Source organism: Mustela lutreola, chromosome 6, assembly GCF_030435805.1.
Source record: "Mustela lutreola isolate mMusLut2 chromosome 6, mMusLut2.pri, whole genome shotgun sequence".
Classification (NCBI taxonomy): Eukaryota; Metazoa; Chordata; class Mammalia; order Carnivora; family Mustelidae; genus Mustela; species Mustela lutreola.
In genome coordinates, this window is record NC_081295.1 from 71117109 (window position 1) to 71129082 (window position 11974).

Consider the following 11974-nt stretch of genomic DNA (forward strand, 5'->3'; position numbering starts at 1 on the left):
AATCAACAAATCATTTAATTTTTAATTTATTATTTTTAAAGATCTTTATTTACTTGACAAGAGAGAGACACAGTTAAACAGGGAACACAAGCAGGGGGAGTGGGAGAGGGGAAAGCAGGCCTCCCACAGAGCAGGGAGCCAGATGCGAGGCTGGATCCCAGGACCCTTTCTGGGATCAAGACCTGAGCTGAAGGCAAATGCATAACGACTGAGCCACCCAGGCGCCCCCAACAATACATTTTGTATATTACGATAGACTTTATACTTTCTTAATTTTTATTTTTTTTGAAATCCATTTTTGCTCCTAAACGTATAAATTGTGTATGTGTGTGTGTGCATCCCACTCAACTCTTATATTCCCTGATCACAACTTAATGTAATTGATGGAATCTATTTTTATAAAGCTATAATAAAATACTTTGTTTTTAAAAAAGCGTGATTTTATAAGTTTTGCAACATATATCAAAATTATAATTGCACTTAAATCTTTGACCAACATTTCTACTTCCGTCCTACAGATTTCCTTTTACACGTGTGACATAACATAGTACGGGGTTACTGCAGCGTTGTTTAGAAGAACAAAATAACTTGAAAAAAATGTATCAATATGGGATGAGTTTTTAAAATGATGGTTAATTCTGAAGAGGAGATAATACGTAGCGTAAAGGAATAAGGAAGATATATATGTACTGATATGGAATAATGCTGAAGGCTTGTTGTAAGGACAGCAAGGAGCAGCCTCAGTGAACCCTGGGTACTTTGTATAAGAAAAGGAGGTTATTTAAAGAACTGATATATGTGTATATATGTGTGCATACACATATATTTATTTAATATGTACTATGATAGACTGAATGTTTGTGTTCCCCTAAAGTTTATATGTTAAAACCTAACTCCCAATATGATGATATTAGGGTGTGGGGCCTGTGAGTGCTGATTAGATGCTGAGGGCGGAACCTTCATAAGTGGGACTAGTGTCCCACTTTGGAGAGCTTCCTCACCCCTTCCCCTTCTGACACATTAGGACACAGCAACAAACCCATTCCATGTGAACATAACTAACATACTTTTATGAAAAAATCATTAGGTTTTCCAAAGCAGAAATGAAGAGTGGTATTTTTTGCAAAGGTCTTGAGTGTCTGACTTAATAGGAGACCTCTAGACTCCCATATCTGCTTCTGCATACATTCCATTGTAATATGTTATTCTGATTAACGTGTATGAAGACAATCCAATTTCACACAGATAAGAGACTGAAAAACAGTATTTTAAGTTTTTTCAGATAATTGTAACTATTCTTCTTTGATAGTACACCAAAACTCAACAACCAGTAGTTTCTTAGAGGTTAGTTGCAATACAGTATCTGAAACTCTATCAAAGAGTTCGTACCCTGTTATGTTAAAATCCATTTGTCTGCCTTCCCCTTTGGAGGGTCCTCCTACCCATGCATGACTTTTTAAGATCACACATTGGTCATTGGGAAGTGTTGGTCCACTGAGTTATACATATCTTTTAAATGTTAATACATCTCATTTTACAATATGAAAAAATTGCATTTGCTGTATCACCACCAAGTTCATCAGAACAGGTTTTTAGATACTGAAAAGCTATTGAGCTCACAGTGGTGGGTACAAGTTTTCCAAAATTCTAATTTCTATTTAAAAGCTAAAATTTTGTGATTTGCAGCTCATACTATCATTTGTTTTTCTGGAAGTAACAGGCACATTTTGTTCATTTTCAAGGGAATGTACACCAAACACTTGTATGAATAACCATAGTTTGTTTGTCATTCTTTCAAGTAAAAATAGTGTTGTGTGAAGAATGTAGCTAGTTGGGTTTGCAACCCAGACTACCAGCAAGTGCGTTTCCTTGAGATAAACCAGTACTTCGGTATGCATCAAAAGTGGTTTATATGTACTTCCCTTTTGCATCAGACAGATTCAAGAGTCAAGATTTAATAAAATAATTGGCTCTTCTTGCTCATCAAAGACATTCTAAAGGGAGATTTGCACATTTTTATCTTTGAGTATGTGGCAGGGAAGACTACAGTGACTCCTCGTACAGGTGACTGCACTGTCTTGGTTCATGCCAAAGTGCCAGTGGTTTTATCCACCCCTGCTTGTGCATCACCAGGGGAAAAGCCAACAGTGAAAATGGCCGATGTCGTCTCCTTATCGTTATGAATGGTTTTGATCTCACAGACCCCCTCAATGCATCTCAGGGACCCCGAGGTGTCCACAGACCACCCTTGGAGAAGTATTTGCATAAATAATTTTTGAAGTAATGTATTAGAAACTGGTAATATTATTTGGCTTCAATGAAGAACACTGGATAATTGAGGGACAGGTGTGGGAGGAAGATGTTTCACTATATACTCTTTTTACTTTTTGAATTTGAACCAAGGGAATGTATTAGTCATTTCAAGATAAATTTAAAAATGATTTTAAAAACCATAAGAAACTTGAAAGCTGGACCAAGGAAAGTGAGGTGACAACTCATATTTATACAAGGATAATATTCTGCATGGCTGCATAGTTGCTAAGTGGCTGGCTGGTATAGAACTCAGATGATTTTAGAATCATAACTTGTAAGGATGCTTAGCCCAGAGTCATTGGTGAGACTCACACAAAAACTGCTAATTGATATAGTAGATCAGGCATGGAGAGTAAGCAGGGAACTTGCAATAAATCACATCATAATTTGATAATAATAAAACTCAGGGAAGAAACTTGGAAAGCTAGATGTGACTGCAAACAATTAAAGACATCCAATAGTCCCTGATTACCATTGACTTTTTCCCCCCAGGAGTCTCATCCCTACTCCTAAGCAATAAATCTACATGACAAAAGTAAATACTGGCCACATGAAAGGAACTGTGCTTTTCCATAAGGAATCATCACTTTTAAGTATATCCTGATCTTGGTCTACCTGATCCACCTTGACTTTCTAAGGCAACAGTTGTAAACTCAGATGCTCAGAGGTTCCCATCAGGTCATATCAATGAGAGAAGCAGGCCAAGAAAAAGAAATCTATTGTCCTCTCAGTTTATCTTGCATGTCTTCATTTATGGTAGAGGTAAAACCCAAGAGATATGTCATTTTCCTCTTGACTTCACTGCAAGAAAAACAAAGTTCCATCCTAACAATAAATGGGAACCAGCACCTGGCCTCTATGTCAGAAGGGTAATAACTGGTGGGGACCCTGGTGCCCCAGAGAGCACAGCCCCGTGTTAAGAGGACACCTGCCTCTCAGCTCTCCTTCACAGCTCTGGATCTGGTGTTGCCATTGGAAATGTACACTTGGTGTGATCATCATAGCTCTTACTCTATTAGAAAAGATAGAAAGCTAAACATTTACGGGACATTTCCAGATTTTTAAAAATAATTAACTTAAAAATTATGTAGTCTTTTAAAAAAAAGAGTTTTTTTAAAAATTTTTATTTATTTTTAAAATTTCTTTTCAGTGTTCCAGAATTCATTGTTTATGCACCACACACAGTGTTCCATGCAATATGTACCCTCAATAATACCCACCACAAGGCTCACCCAACCTCCCACCACCCTCCCTTCCAAAACCCTCAGATTGTTTTTCAGAGTCCACAGTTTCTCATGGTTTGTCTCCCCTCCAATTTGCCCCAACTCACTTCTCCTTTCCATCTCCCCATGTCCTCCGTGTTATACCTTATGCTCCACAAATAAGCAAAACCATATGATAATTGACACTTTCTCCTTGACTTATTTCACTCAGCATAATCTCTTCCAGTCCTGTCCATGTTGAAACAAAAGTTGGGTATTCGTTCTTTCTGATGGAGGCATAATACTCCATAGTGTATATGGACCACATCTTCCTTATCCATTCATCCGTTGGAGGGAATCTTGGTTCTTTCCACAGTTTGAAGACTGTGGTCACTGCTGCTATGAACATTGGGGTACAGTTTGCCCTTCTTTTCACTACATCTGTATCTTTGGGGTAAATACCCAGCAGTGCAATTGCAGGGTCGTAGGGAAGCTCTATTTTTAATTTCTTAAGGAATCCCACACTGTTTTCCAAAGTGGCTGCACTTCCTCGCATTCCCAACAGTGTAAGAGGATTCCCCTTCTCCACATTCCAACACATGTTGCTTACTGTCTTGTTAATTTTGGCCATGCTAATGGGTGTAAGGTTGTATCTCAATGTGGTTTTTATTTGAATCTCCCTGATGGCTAGTGATGATGAACATTTTAAAAGAGTTTATTTATTTGACAGAGATAGAGAGAGAGAGAAAACATGAGTGGGGGAGAGGCAGAGGGTGAAGCAGACTCCCCAGTGAGTAGGGAGTCCAATGTGGGGATTGATCCCAGGACCCCGGGACGATGACCTGAGTTGAAGGCAGACACTTCACCGATGGAGCCACCCAGGTGCCCCTTATGCAGTCTTTATATACAGGCAAACACTATGTTGATCAAAAAATTATGCCTATGGGCTGATTTCATACTATAGGCTTATAATTTGACATCTCTGATCTAAATTCACTTTCTAGTATCTTTGTGAATACTCTTTGGGCATAAAGAGGATTCCAATGCAGCTGACCTGTTTCTCTTCTTCAGGGAAGCTCATGCCAGCCAAGGCTAGCTCCCCAATGAGGGAAAAGGAGCTACTGACAATTAAAGGCACTCTGGTAGGGCGTGAAATGAAAGAGGTTTAACACCCTGAGATAGGACCTCACCTCACTTGTAGCTCAGGCAACCTTGAGAACTCAACTTGCTTCTGAGGAGGGGAGTTCCGTTTTGCTCTGACAACCACACAGACACACTGCTCTATAAAGCACAAGACCAGCCTATCACAAGTCTCCAATACAAACCTTTCGTGATCTTTCAACCCCAATCAGAGTTAAGGAAGACAGTCTGAGGGTAATCAGTCCATGCCCATATGCACAGAACTGGCTTGAGATCCAGAGCCTCTCACAGCATAGTCCAGGGATAGGTGAGAGAATCCTTAACCAAAACAACTAGATATATGTGAGGGCATGACACGCACATCCAGAGATTTTGTGCACTGGAAATGATCCTTTGGGATTTCTGGTGACTCTTTAATAGCCAATACATGAACTCCTATGTCACATACACATAAGGAAGGTAGATCTGAGGGTCTGGAAAAATTATTTCCATGCCTTTGATCCAGAAGCACCTCTGGGATAATATCATCAGGTATTTTATCATTGGATGCTTCCCTTTTCTTTCCTAAGGTACAAGATCATCTTGGTGGAAGTAGATTTTCTCACCAAAATGACACACTGCATGGGAGGTCTATGCAGAAGTATTTTTTATTCATGGGCTCCCAACTACTTCATCTACTCCTTCTAGAAAGAAAACTCTGTTTTAGGCCCTTCTATCCATATCTATCTATCTATGGCAAATCACAGACCACTGACCAGGCAGAATCTCATAAAACTCATTTTCTAGACAATACATCTGGTCTACCACAATTGCTATGTGCAGAACTCACTACAACCCTCCACCAAGAGCATTCTCTTCCACAGTAATAATAATTTCTACTCCTGTTACTTCTTTATATCACCATCTTTCCAGAAACTTTCGAGTGCAGAGAATCACTTCAAGCTATTCAAGAAGAGCAACCGGAACTCGCTTGAATATAAGAAGGAACAAAACCCAAAGGGAATGTACCTGGAAACAAAATCAGGATCAGAGAAAGCATCTGGCATCCTTCTTGACACAGTCACATCCCTAACTTTTCAAGGTTGCTACAAGACTGTTTCTCAGGACTGTCAGAGTCATGAGAGCAATAGCTGTACCTAAACTGTAGGTACAGCTACAAGAATAATTAGATAATTAGAATTATCTAAGAATTATCTAAGAATTACCTAAGAATAATTAGATAAGGAATTCTCAGCTCTAGGAAACCTCTGGTCTATTTGTTGAATTTGAAAGTATAAAAATGAATAGTCTAATATCTAGGCCAAGAAAACAAATAGTCGGGCGCCTGGGTGGCTCAGTGGGTTAAGCCGCTGCCTTCAGCTCAGGTCATGATCTCAGGGTCCTGGGATCAAGTCCCGCATCGGGCTCTCTGCTCAACAGGGAGCCTGCTTCCTCCTCTCTCTCTCTCTGCCTGCCTCTTTGCCTACTTGTGATCTCTCTGTCAAATAAATAAATAAAAATCTTAAAAAAAAAAGAAAACAAATAGTCTACAAAGAAAAAGAAAGAAAGAAAGTAAGAAAAGAAGGAAGGAAGAGACTGTCATCACACTTCTATCCACAGCAGTATTCAATGCCAAAGACCATGGAGAAACGTAAAGAGTTCTGAAGAAAAAGAAAGCAGGACCAAAGAATATTTTTCCAGGCATGGTGTCATGTAAGTAAAAACAAACATATTTAAATAAGAAAGACCTCAGGAATATAACACCCTTAGCTTTTCTTATAAAGAAAAATATATTTATTTGGTGACAAAAATGGAACTGTATAAAAAGGGAACCAAAATGAAAAACTGAGGAATGGATAGAGATGGTAGGATATGTGCCGAGCAATTAATCCATTTCCACAGAGAGTACTGGAAAATAACAACCAAATATAACCACAGGAAGTTTTGGCAGTATAAAAGTAAAACAACTCACAGACATGGCAAAACTGAGAGGAGTTGGTTACAAGAAGTGTTCTCCTCTCTCCTCGCAGTGAGTCTGCTGACGATGTCTAAAGCCAAATACTTGGTTGAAACAAAAAAATAACAATTTCCATCTCTTATTTTTTAATGTTAGGTTTGTTTTAAAGAAGAAATTACATATTTTGTGATAAAGAACTATATTTGAAGCCCTCGATTTCCTTAACTTTTTCTCTATTAATTAAAACTGCTACTTTTATTCAAATGGGATCCTGTAACAAAAGTCCATCCACCCATCCATCCATCCATCCTGTTGTCTACCTTGGCCATTCTACCTTTCTACATGAATGGTCACCCCTGGAGCAGTGTAAAGTAGCAGTCCAGTTGTGTCTTTCTGTAAGCATGTGTAGAAAAATGGTTAGAATGATGTGCCCCTGGTGTTAAGGGTTATTTCTCAGCAGCAGGATTTGAGGTGATTAGTTAAATTTTCTTGTTTGCATTTTTCAATATCACTTACCTTCTAAAAATTATATTACTCTTTCTACAAAGAAGATGTTTCTTTAAATAAAAACAAAGAGGCAACATTTTAAATAAACTAAATAACCTTGACGACTCCCCTCATGTCTGAGGCATTCATCTTCAACCTATGCTTGCTTTCACACTCTTTGGCTTCAATTCCATCTCCAGTTACTGTTAAAAACTCGACACACACCCTTGAGCCCACCCTTGTCCTCTCTATCCCCAGGATGTGGAACCTCCCTTTTTCCTTTGGATTCCTACTCAGTCTCAAGGAGTCCTAGAAGTCTGTGCTGCAGTTTTTGCCACTTGAAGGCTTGAGTCTGATGTCACACACCATATGTAGTGCATGTTGTTATTTTACTACTGTTAGAAATTAACCTAACAGAGCCCTAGAATTTTGATTAATTTTACTATTTTATAATACTGTATAAAATTAGAAACAAGGTTGTTTTTTCTTTTTTAAATGGTATATCTGGTGTCTGAACTCCTGCCTTTATCTGAAGAATTCTCCAAGATTTGAACCTCTGCTGCACACACACATGGGTTCTAAGAAGTCCAGAAGCATGATTTTGTTGCACCTCTCTCTCCCACACACCCAGACCAAACGTGTCCGGTCGCTAGACCCCTTCTGATATTTGAATATGGAATGAGGGAGGCAAAGAAGAGGAAAGTGGAGAATTCATTTTAGAAGCAGCAGCCGCAGCAACAGTTACTAGAAGCTGTGCCAACGGCAGCGTCGTGCCCTGTGCTGGTCGAGACAGGTGGGAGCGGCAGCCTCCATTGTTCAGCCGTGGCTGTGATTCTAGCCGCTTAGCCTTCCTTTGTTCCTGCCTGTTTTCAAAGCCTGGCATTTTCGTCTTCCTGGAAATTCTGTGGGCTTCCCAATAAGCTCTCAATAAATTCCTTTTCTACTCCAATCAGTCTATATCGATGTCTACTACTTGCAATTAAAATTTTTGACTGACGCTGTACTTACACTATGATTCTCTCTGTGTCTATCTACGTGTATTTTAGATTGTTAGTATAGAACCTTCAGCCTTAAATTCAAATTTTGTTAGTTGTCTGTATTGCTAAATCTGCTAGGCTTTTGACAGCCCTTTTTACTTAATAATGGACTCCTCTGTTTTCATTTTCTCACAATGCATTCAACAAACATTTATTATGCAAAGCATTGTGCTGGAATCTGGGATAAAAAGAAAAAAAACAACCCAAGACATAGTATTTACCATCAAGGACTTCAAATTCTAGTGGGGAAGCTAGATAAGAAAATAACAAGGTGGGAAATGATGGAATGAGGAGGGGCACAAGGTGTTCTAGAAATACAGAGGAAGAGCACGGAAGAGCCCCACCTGACAAGCCGGGAGACTCCACCCCATGAGGGAACATTGAGGGATAAGGAGAAGGGAGCCAGGTGGAAAGGCAAAGACAAATGACACAGTAAGTACAGTTTATTCAGGAATGTTCACCCAAATTGTCTTTCTAAAAAAAAAAAAAAACAAAAAACAAAAAACAAGTGGAATGGGCGTGTCTGAGGGCTGTGTTTCTCAATCTTGTGAGATCAGCAGAATCACCTAAGGCTTGTTAAATATTAGATATCTAGAGCTCTTCCCCCACAGAATGTGGTTCAGGTCTGGAGAGGGGCCCCAGGTGACTCACAAAAGAGAAACTTTGTCCTGAGGGACTGAGTCTAGAAGCAAAACCCATGAAGGGCTCTCTAAACTAAAAAGTTTGAATTCCGAGAAAATGGTAAGGTGGAGCCGTTAAAAGGTCTTAAGCAGCATGGTGATAAAACCAGATTTGTATTTTCTTAAGTTCATTCAAGGAGCCCTAAAGAATTGGAAGAAAACTAAAATTAGCAATCTGGACATCAGTGGCAGAAAGATCAGTTAGGTTATTAGCAGTACTCTGGTTGGAAGATAATATGAATCTGAACTAGACTGAAATCTACAAAATGGAGAGAACCAACAGGATAGAATTTAGACAGCAGACTTGGTTACTATTAGCTGTAGGCTTAAGAAAAGAGAATTCAGAGATGGTGGCTAGACCTGGGACTTGTACACCAGTGTAGATAAGGGTGATCAACTCACTTGGATGAGGCAGAGAAGAGAAATGTGACACAAAATAAAATCAATTGATGAGTTCAATTTTGGCCATAGTTGAAAATGAAGTGTACATGGGATGACAGCCAGATGTCTTTGGGATCTTGTATATATGATTGGAGCACAAAACATGGATCAGAACAGAAGCTCTAGACCATTCTCAGGATATAAGGGGCCAATTATGTTACGGTGCCATTCAAGAAACTAGAACTACTTTATGGCAGTAGTAATTGCCATAAAGGCCCACGCCAAGTTTTGTACACAGCAGGGAGTTAGTCTCAGCATCCATTCACCTGGAGACTTAGACAAAGTAAAGGTCCTGAGTCCCACTGGCTGAGGCCTAAGGTAGGACCCAGAGATCCATACTTTTTTTTAAAGAAACTCCCTAGGTGCTTCCAATGAGTAACTCAGTGTGAGAACCGCCAAGGAAAGTGGTACTTCCCAAATTTGTTGAATATTAGAATCATATGGTAAGCTTTTAAGAAGTACAGTGTCTAAATCCCATCCTATACCAATTAAATCAGCCTGTCTGGAGTAGAGGCAAGGTGTCAGTAGTTTTTTAAGGATCCTTAGGTGTTTCCAATGTGTTGTGCAATTTGGGAACTACTGATGGAAATTACTAATAACTAGATGGGGCCAAATGAAGTGCTTACACATAGTAGCCGAAAGTAGGCAGTCAGATGTCGGATGAATATAGTCAACGAACGAATCATCAGATATGCTGAGAAGAGGAGGTAGGTAACATTGACCCAGTGACCTTCTCAGAAATGAGTCATAGCCAAGCTGTAAGAATGTTACAAGCTTAATGATCTTCTCCTGAATGAAAACAGTGAAATAAGTAAAGAGGTTCAGGTCCTCTTATTTCCATGAATTGACAGTTGAAAGATCCTAAATGAAGTGATTCTAGTTGAGATTGTACCAGAAACATACCGGGCAAGAACTGAAAGCTGCTGGACAAACCGTAGAGGCACGTGGTCCTTTAAGAGGGAGGTGAGGAATGGATAATATGCAAGGGGAGGGGAAAAGCAAGTCAGAGAGGGAGGAGGACCTTGCAAGCATGCTATAAAGGCAGACATGCCAGTTGCATCTTTCCAGAGGGTCAGCTTTGTTCAGTCATAAAGCAAGGTGAAGGTAAAGCACATTCTGGATTCCAAACTCCATGGCATTTTGCTACACATTTAACTTGGCTTCATATACATCCTACCAAGAGAAGCACAATACAAGTAACACAACAAACGAGATGCAACAAGGGGTAAGACATCAAGGAACCAAACATGAAGTCAGTCCATGAGCGTGCAGTTGACGTAAGGCCTGCATCTTGTCCCGGTGAGCTCGGGTGAGTGGGTGCTGCTTTGTCTGTTCAAGCAGTAGCGGGTCTCTGTGATGTTCAGAGATCAATTGGGCAGAACCCTCGGTAGCAGTTGTCTCTTTGATGTGGTCAAATGAAGTTGAGGAATGTTCCCTCTATCCCTATACTTTGAATTGTTTTAATCAGGAACGGATGCTGTATCTTGTCAAATGCTTTTTCTGCAGTAGTTGAGAGGACCATATGGTTCTTCTCTCTTCTCTTTTTGATTTGTTCTATCACATTGATTGATTTCTGAATGTCGAACCACCCCTGCCTCCCATCGATAAATCCCACCTGGTTATGGTGGATAATCTTTTTATTTTTTATTTTTATTTTTTAAAGATTTTATTTATTTGATAGACAGAGATCACAAGTAGGTGGAGAGGCAGAGAAAGAGGAGAGGCATGAGCAGAGAGCCCGATTCGGGGCTTGGTCCCAGGACCCTGGGATTGTGACCTGAGCTGAAGGCAGAGGCCTTAACCCACTGAGCCACCCAGGTGCCCTGGATAATCTTTTTAATATACTGTTCGATCCTATTAGCTAGGATCTTTTCACCACAGAAACAAATTCTTGTTGAGAATCTTGGCATCTGTATTCATCAGGGATATTGGCCTGAAATTCTCCTTTTCGGTAGGGTCTTTGCCTGGTTTGGGGATCAGGGTAATGCTGGCTTCATAAAAAGAATATGGAAGTTTTCCTTCTGCTTCAATTTTTTGAAACAGCTTCAGGAGAATAGGGATTATTTCTTCTTTGAAAGTTTGGTAGAGGGCGCCTGGGTGGCTCAGTGGGTTAAGCCGCTGCCTTCGGCTCAGGTCATGATCTCAGGGTCCTGGGATCGAGTCCCGCATCGGGCTCTCTGCTCAGCAGGGAGCCTGCTTCCTTCTCTCTCTCTCTCTGCCTGCCTCTCAGTGTACTTGTAATTTCTCTCTGTCAAATAAATAAATAAAATCTTTAAAAAAAAAAAAAAAAAAAAAAAAAAAAAAAAAAAAGAAAGAAAGTTTGGTAGAATTCCCCTGGGAATCCATCAGGTCCTGGGCTCTTGTCTTTTGGGAGGTTTTGGATCACTGCTTCAATCTCGTTACTAGATACTAGTCTATTCAGCTTGCCAATTTCTTCCTGATTCAGTTTTGGAAGATTATAGGTTTCCAGGAATGCATCCATTTTGTCTAGGTTGCTTAACTTATTGGCATATAACTGTTGATAATGATTTCTGATGATGTTTCTATTTCCTTGGTGTTAGTTGTGATCTCTTCCTTTTCATTCATAATTTTATTAATTTGGGTCCTCTCTCTTTTCTTCTGGGTTAGTTTGGCCAATGGTTTATTGATCTTATTGAGTCTTTCAAAAAACCAGCTTCTAGTTTCATTGATGTGTTCTACTGTATCGCTAGTTTCTATATCATTGATATCTGCTCTAAT